Genomic DNA, 8,509 nt, shown 5'->3' on the forward strand with positions numbered 1-8,509 from the left:
ATGTAAGCATCAACTTCATGAATACCCATAGACTTCTTTGGCACCATTCTCTCATCCAGTCTTTGTAGTTGTTACTTGCTAAAACTTCAAGTAATTATTGAGCTTCCACCGGTGTCTTGTTTAGTAAAGCTCCCCCAGCTGCTGCATCTACCATTGTTTGAACATTTGGTAGCAAACCCAAACAGAACGTTTGGACTTGCATCTAGACAGGCAAACAATGGTGTGGACACTTCCTCAACATTTCCTTGTATCTCTCCCATGCTTCATACAATAATTCATGGTCACCTTGTACAAATGAGGTGATGTCATTTCTCATTTTTGTTAAAAGAGTTGGGGGGTAATACTTGTAGAGGAACTTTTGCGGTAGATCATTCCATGTTGTGATGGTTCCAACAGGTAATGACATTAGCCATCCTTTTGCCTTATCTCTCAATGAGAATGGAAACAGTTGCAACCTAATAGCATCATCTGTTACCCCGTTGTGCTTGAATGTGTCACAGATTTCCAAGAAGTTGGCTATGTGTAGATTAGGATCATCTTTCGAATCTCCCCCAAACTGTGCTGATTGTTGGATCATCTGGATTATAGTTGACTTTATCTCACAGTTATTAGCCTTAAGAGGTGGTCTCGTTATGCTTGGACTACAACCATCAACTTGCAGAAGTGAAAACTCCCTCAAGGTTCTATTTTTAGCCATCTCAATGAGTCTCGCCTCTCTTTCTCTTCTCTCTCTGATGAGTCTTCTTGCTATTATTTCAATCTTTGGATCAATAGAGACCATAGGATGATTTCTTTCTTTTTGCATAAACCACAAAGGAAAGAAAAAGAGTGTGAGATCACAAGCAAACAAAAATTAAACTAAAAAGGTGAAACTGAAAATTAAACTTCAAGTTAGCAAAAACTAGAAAACTTCATTATTAACACAAAATCAATCCCTGGCAATGGCACCAAAAACTTGATGTGTGATTTCATAAACATGCATATGTAGCAAGTGCACTAGTCACAAAAAGTAATAAAATGATGAATACAGTATTGTTCCCACGAGAACTGAGTGCTAAGTCCGATTTCCCCAATTTTATAACTAATTGAAGAACACAAAAAATATTGGATTTGCGGGAGCTAATTAAAACTAAATTAAAACAAAATATAATAGACTACTAAAATTAACACAACAAAAGTAATTCAATAATGAATTTCAATTCAAGAAGAGAGGTTAGGGTTTGATTTCACCAAGTTACTCCAACTTAACCCAATAATTCTATTATCCTCAAATTCACATGCAAGGATTACAAATCAGACACCCTAAGTTGTAAAATATACCTTCTTAGGCTATATTTCCCTACCTATCCCTATTAACTTCCACACTCGGCAAAATAAAGTTCAATAGTTCAAAGTCCCTTAAGTAAGTGGAATCCTATAAAGATTTCATAGATCACGTTTGTCTATCTCTAGTTTTTGCTCAATCTATGGTGTTTATCTCAAGAAGCTAACACATCAATCACTTCTTAGTCTCATCATGCTCAACATTCATTTGAATCAAGAACCCGAAATCAAATGCATTAAGAACAAAGATAAACACTTAATCCATGCAATAGAACCTAAAAACAACAAGATATTATAGATTAAGTCTTTTGTAAACTAAGATCCATCAAAACCCTAACCCCAAAACGAGTTAGTTCATGTACAAAATGAAAAGAAACATCAAATACATAAAGAAGTCAGAGTTCAACATCATAAAAGAAGAAAGGGAAAAGAAATCTTCTCTAATTTGGAGACCCAAATTCTTCCAATCTTCTTCTCCTCTCTCTATTTCCTAAAATGTTGACCTCCTCTAAAAAATGGGCTAACGTTTCTTTAAATATTAGCCAAAAACCTTAGGGCCAATAGCTATAAAAGGAAAATACATTGTTTTTATAAAACATAAAATCGCAGTTTTCGCTGTGGCGAAGCTTTTTCTTTGTCGCAGCGAAGTAGAACAAAATCATGACTTAAACATTCCAGGGCATACTTCGCCACAGTGAAGTAAAAACCTTGCCGTGACAAAGTTTTGTCTTTGAGGCGTGAATTTACGGAACTACCCTCCGCTTGTCTTTTCACTTGAATCTTCACTCTTCTTTGTTTTTGGTCAGATCAAGCTTCAAGGGTGCTTCCAATCAGCCTCGGAACTTCTCCGATCTTTCAACAACGATCAAAACTGGGTCATTGAGCTCAATTTTGCACTGTTTCTCTCCAAAATAGGATTTAGGCCTAAAACATAAAGTAGACCAAATTAAGTAACAATTCAAGCCAGAACCCAATGAGAAATATTAAAAATCCTACTAAGTTTGTAAGAAAAACAATATAATCATTAGGATTATTAGTGAATTTAGTGTTGCTAATAGTTCTTGAAAGGCATCGAGATGGTGAGATTGATTGTAGCCACCTTTTTTTTATTTTCTCTTAATGTTAATTTCTTTATTGGTTAGATGTTGGAGTTGAATGATGATTGAAACAAGCTGTTGACTTTGAATACAAAGTTAATTAGAGTAAGTTAGTAGCTTTAGTTAAGATAACCATAGTTAGGGAGTTTGTATAAAAAGACAACAATATTCTATTGTTAAGCAAGTTGAAAATTAATAAAATCTCTCTTCAAAGTCAAATCACAAACTTCTTTATGGTATAAGAGTTAATGAAAAATTTTCCATTAGATTCTCGACAACCAAACACTATATTTGTTCAAAAAAAGCTTCAAACATCTTCAGAACGACACGATGAGCCTCTTGGTCATACAAATTTTACTTTTGTTACATATAAGATGAATTTGACTCAAGCAAAGTCGCAAATCATGCATCAAAAAAATCTTCTCCAGACTACTACTAAATGATCCATGTTTGTGCATGATTATATTCAGAAGATGAAGGATGCTGCTAATATGATTTCAACTTCAAGAACTAATATTTTCGATTCTAAGCTAATTCTATATATTCTCAATGGTCTTGTTCCTGAGTTCAATGTTGTGGTTCTCAATTTGACTTCACTTACTTCTAGGTGTGAGTCGTTTACACTAGAGGAGGTTGAGTTTGAACTTCAAGCTTATGAGAATAGACTTGTTGATCAAACGGCCATATATTTTGTTGATCTCTAGAGTTCCAGTTTGCTTTCGTCAGCGTTCTATGCTGATGCTTATCAGTCTTCCTTTGGTGGTTTATCATCTCACCAACAGCTCGCTCCTCAATTTTCTGGAAATCAGTTTGTCCCTCATGGAGGCAGAGGTCGTGTTAAAACAAGTTCTGGTTGCAAGAAGCCTATTTGTCAGCTATGTGGCAAGACTAGTTATGTTGTCATGTAATGTTATCATCGTTTTGACATAAGATTTCAAGGTCCTTAACCAAGTCGAGCCGCATTGCCACCACCATCCTTTCAATCGTCTAAGCAATCTGGTCCACGAAGTGATCCTTAAGCATTTATATCTCCCTCTCTGGCTACTTCCCATTAGTCTCAATTAATACCAATCTATCAGCAAGGTTCTTCTCAGTATCCACAAACTTATCAGCCAATGCTAGTTTCTTGTCAACAAGCACCATCAACATCCTATTAGCAAGTGACAAGTCCTTCTTCTACCTTCCTAGCTTTATTAGCCACAGTTGTTGATAGCTCTTGGTACTTAGACAGTGGTGCTTCTGATCATATCATTGTTCATGTTCAGTCGCTTTCAGTTCATGGTGAATACAAAGGCTCTGAGAAGTTGGTTATAGGTAATGGTCAATTACTTGATATTGTTGGTATTGGTTCAGGATCTTTATCTTGCACTCATTCTTGTGATGCTTTACTCTTGCAAAGGGTGTTAGTTGTTCCAAGGATTACTAAGAATCTTATTAGTGTATTTCACCTTGTTCAAGATAATCCCATTATAATTGAGTTTTCTTCTGGTTATTGTCTTGTTAAGCACAAGAGTACCAAGGCAACTCTTCAATAAGGATGTCTTAAAGACGGGCCGTATTACCTATAGCTTCCCATGGTGTCTCTTGATGAGCAGTTTGCTATTTCTCTAGCTCTATTGTCCCTTGCATAGTCTACCAATTCGAAGTTCAGTCCTGCAATTCATCTTGTATATTAGTCTTGTCTTTTAGAAAATAAATGGTGTACTTTTAGCTTTATTACTGCTAATGCTTTTGTATATATCCTCTTTTTAATTACAAAGCAATAAAATTGGTGATTTGTGGCATTAAAGATTGGGTCATCCCCATGCAAATGTATTTCATATAGTGTTGTCTCAATTTGATAAAACACTTGTTCCTTTTAATTTTCAGTCCATTCCATTATTTGATTTCTTTTGTTTTGCCAAACAATGTCAAACTACCTTTCTTGCTTCACTTCACAAGAGTACGACTCTATTAGACTTGGTTCATTAGGATGTTTGGGGACCAACCTTGATTGCTTCTATTGAAGGATGTAAATATTATGTACATTTTATAAATGACTTTAGTAACTTTACCCAGATTTATCCCCTGAAAGCCAAGTCCGAGACAAAGTTGGCATTTATGGAGTTTCATGTTATGGCTGAGCATCAGCTCAATGCACCATTAAAGTATCTTTAATCAGATATCGACGGGGAATATCAAGCTCTTTTTCCTTATCTGAAGTAGCGTGGTATTCTCTTCCAATTGTCTTGTCGATATGCCCATCAGTAGAATGGTAAGGCCGAGAGAAAGCACCATCATCTTGTTGAAATGGGGTTAACATTGTTGGCTTAGGCTTCTATGCCACTAAAATACTGGTGGAATGCTTTTCAGACTCTAGCCTTCCTTATTAATTGTTTGCCCACTACCATTCTACAGCACTTGTTTCCATTTAAGGTACTCTTCAACCAAAAACCAAATTATTCCTTTTTAAAAGTATTCGGGTGTGCCTGTTATCCTTACCTTAATCCTTATAATCGTCATAAGTTTGCCTTTCATACCTCTCGTTATGTCTTCGTTGGCTATAGCTTTCTTCATAAAGGATACATATGTCTGCATTCTCTTGATCGAGTCTACATAGTGAAAAGTGTCTCATTCAATGAGCAATATTTTCCTTTTTCTAATTCTTTTCCTAATCAAAGTCCAGAGTTATCTTTTTCTTTAGTTGACACACATCCTTTGTCTATTTCTTTATGGTCTATATTTACCTCGTTTTTGTGTAAGGTTTATTTTACCTAGAGTTTTAACCAATCCTCTTCCTACATCTCCATCTTCTTCCCATATCAAAATGAGTCGCATGTTCCATTAGAAAGTTTAAATAAGTCGTTAGTCTCACCCCTTTGCTCATTTGACTTTTCACCTCTTTCGTTATCTAGTGCTTGTTCTCCTCTTGAAATCCTATTTCATATTGAACTCAATATTTCTCCTCCTATTACTCAACGAGTTCCTACAATGAAGACAAGGTCTCAAGCTGCCCATTGTTCCTCTTCCGCCTCTACTATCTTTGCGTCCACTTTGTATGAGCCCAATTCTATATCTGAAGCCCTTGTTTCTCCTTATTGGTTGGCTGCCATGGCTGTTGAACTTGATGCATTGTAGAAAAATAGGACTTGGGTTTTAGTCCCTCGCTTCTCCAATATGCATGTTGTTTCTAATAAATTGGTGTTCAAAGTCAAGTATAATGTTAATGGTTCGGTACAAAGATGCAAGGCCCGACTTGTTGCCAAAAGGTTTCAACAAAAACTCGGATTGGATTTTGATAAAACCTTTAGCCCTGTGATTAAACCTATTACTGTGAGAGTTATTCTTACCTTGGTTGTTACCCACCAATGGGATATTTAGCAACTTGATGTCAACAATGCCTTCCTAAATGGTGACCTGTAAGAGGTGGTTTACATGAATCAACCGATTGGGTTGTTTGATCAAGCTTGTCCCGGATATGTATACAAGTTGTCTAAGGCACTATGTGGTCTAAAATAGGCTTCTCGCGCTTGGTTTAACAAGCTCAAATGTGCCTTACCGGAATGGGGTTTTTGGAATTTAATTTCTGACACTAGTTTGTTTTATTTCTTAGATTTAGGTCATGTCATTTACTAGCTCATTTACGTGGATGACATCTTAGTCACTAGAGATGATCATCAGCTTATTACTGATCTGAATAGTAAATTTTCTTTTACAACTGTTGGGTCTCTAAGTTATTTTTTAGGGATCGAATCTTATCATGATCAATTTGGTCTTTTTCTGACTCAAGCAAAGTATATTAAAAATTTAGTTCAGAAAATTAATCATTCTGCGACTCATGATTTCTCCACTCCAATGGTTTCCAGTTGTAAATTGGCTATGAATGATAGTGAGTTGTTTTGTTGTCCCTACTTTATACAGAAAAACCATTGGTCCTCTTTAGTATTTTACCATCACAAGACCTGATATTACCTTTGTAAATAAATTAAGTATTTACAAGCTCATACTCTTCTCCATTGGCAAGATTGATTCGATATCTCAAATGTTGCGATTCCTCTCATGATTAAAGGCTACACAGATGTTGACTAGGTGAACAAGCTTGTTGATCATTGCTTCACTAGCGGTTATTGCATTTATCTTGGTGGAAAGTTGATCCAGTGGAGTTCAAAGAAACATGTTGCCACATGTTCATCAGTTGAATAAGAGTATCGCTCACTTGCTCTGGCTGTTACTGAAGTGATTTGGTTGCATCAGATATTTCAAGAGATTGGTGTTTCTTTGATGAATCCCAACTCGGTTCTTTGGTGTGATAATGTGAGTATTTTTTCGTTGGCCTCTAATCTTGTCCAACATGCTCGAACCAAACATATAGAGATTAATATACATTTTATCTAACAAAAAGATTATCAATAAAGTTCTAGCAATCCAATATATTTCTTTTGATCAACAGCTTGTTGATATCTTTACCAAACCTATTCTTGTTACTTAGTTTGGCACTTTTTGCAACAAGCAAATCAAGGCTTCTCCTGTATTTAGCTTGAGGGAAGATGTTGAATAAAGATATCTAGGTTTGATGTTGATGTTGATGTTGTTGCTAATGACTAATATTCTACTATTTCTTGCTACTACTGGTATCATGCTAAGCTTTTGATATGTTGATGTTGATGTTGATGGTGTTGTGATGCTGTTGGGAATGACTGATGTTCTACTATTTGTTACTTTGTTGAGCTTTTGATGTTGAAATGTGGTTGATGTTATTGCAATATTGATGTTATTGCGATGTTGTTATTGCCACTATGTTGTTGCTACTGAGTTGTTGGTTTTAATTTGATCTATTGCTACTGAATTCGGTTTATGCTACTACTACTATTGGGTCTGCTACAACAACTGATGAGTTGCTAAGCATGCTAAGTCAAGGCTTTTTCCCTATTTTGCCTTGCTAGCTTAAGGGAGGATGATGAATGAAGATTGAAAAAAGCTACTGACTTTGAAGACAAAGTTAATTATAGTTAGTTAGTAGGTTTAGTTAAGATAACCATAGTTAAAGAGTTAGTATAAAAGATAGCAATATTCTATTTGTGAAACCCAAATATGGTAAATATTCTTGGAGAGGGAGGGCGGGTGACAGGCTATTCACAAGTGTACGAAATTGCGCAAGTAGTAAAGCTCGAGTAAACAAGTGTCAAATCCCAAGAGAACTACTTACCAAGTACCAAACTAATCTATTTTATTACTATTTGATAAAACAAAATTTAAGAATGATTTAATGAAAAATAGAACAAATTAGAAATAAAACAAAAGCAGAATTATATTAATACTTTGGTAAAAAGATCAATATGACTAAACCTATGGCACAAATTTCACACCAATTTAATCCTATGGATTGACAATTATTGCTAACCTCGTTAAGCTTATTCTAAAGACCAAATTCCCTAATATTTCACTAACTTTCTCTTAACAATTAGCAAATTAACTCTTAAGCAACAACTCAAAATATCTCTAAGTTGGATTTAAAAGTTAAAAGATCATTAAGTTCTATGGAATTTACCAGAGCCTCACAGATTGCGGTAACCTATCTTTAGCGTTCGCTCAATCTATGGTTTTATTACCTTAGACCAATTAGGTTTCATCTATCGATCTCAACCCAACCCATGATATCATTCAACTCTCGGATCCATAAGAATTGAAAGCATTAAACACAATGATAAAACTTAGAATTAATGCTCAATTAAAGTTAACAACAATAAAATCAACACATATTCATAAATTGGGCTACATCTTCAGCCCTAGAAAAGAAATTTAGTTCATAATTGCATTAATAAAAACAACCATTGTATTCAATAACATGAGTTCAAGAAAGAAAATAGAAAACTTCTCTAATTGGTGAACGAAAACTGCAAGAATTCTTATCTCCAAAATAGTAACTGCCCTTTCTCCTTCTCTAATCTCTCTAAAAACTAAATAAAGACCCATATTTATAGTTATAGGGTTTGGAGGTTAATGAGGAAAGAATTAAATGCCTTAAACAATTCAAACTTGGACTAGGAAAATAAAATAACCCAAACAGGCCCGGAATCCATCGCGGCAGCGACATAAACAATCGCTGCAGT

The 8,509-nt window shown here is 35.2% G+C and overlaps 1 non-coding gene across 1 annotated transcript; it reads left to right on the forward strand.

Annotated features, from left to right (window-relative positions):
* The first annotated feature begins 212 nt into the window (after positions 1-212).
* LOC116139177 lies at positions 213-319 on the forward strand. Its single transcript, XR_004129414.1, has one exon. It is a non-coding gene; the product is annotated as a small nucleolar RNA R71 (small nucleolar RNA).
* Positions 320-8,509: the final 8,190 nt, after the last annotated feature.

This window comes from Pistacia vera, unplaced genomic scaffold (genome assembly GCF_008641045.1).
Source record: "Pistacia vera cultivar Batoury unplaced genomic scaffold, PisVer_v2 Contig347, whole genome shotgun sequence".
NCBI classification, from domain to species: domain Eukaryota; kingdom Viridiplantae; phylum Streptophyta; class Magnoliopsida; order Sapindales; family Anacardiaceae; genus Pistacia; species Pistacia vera.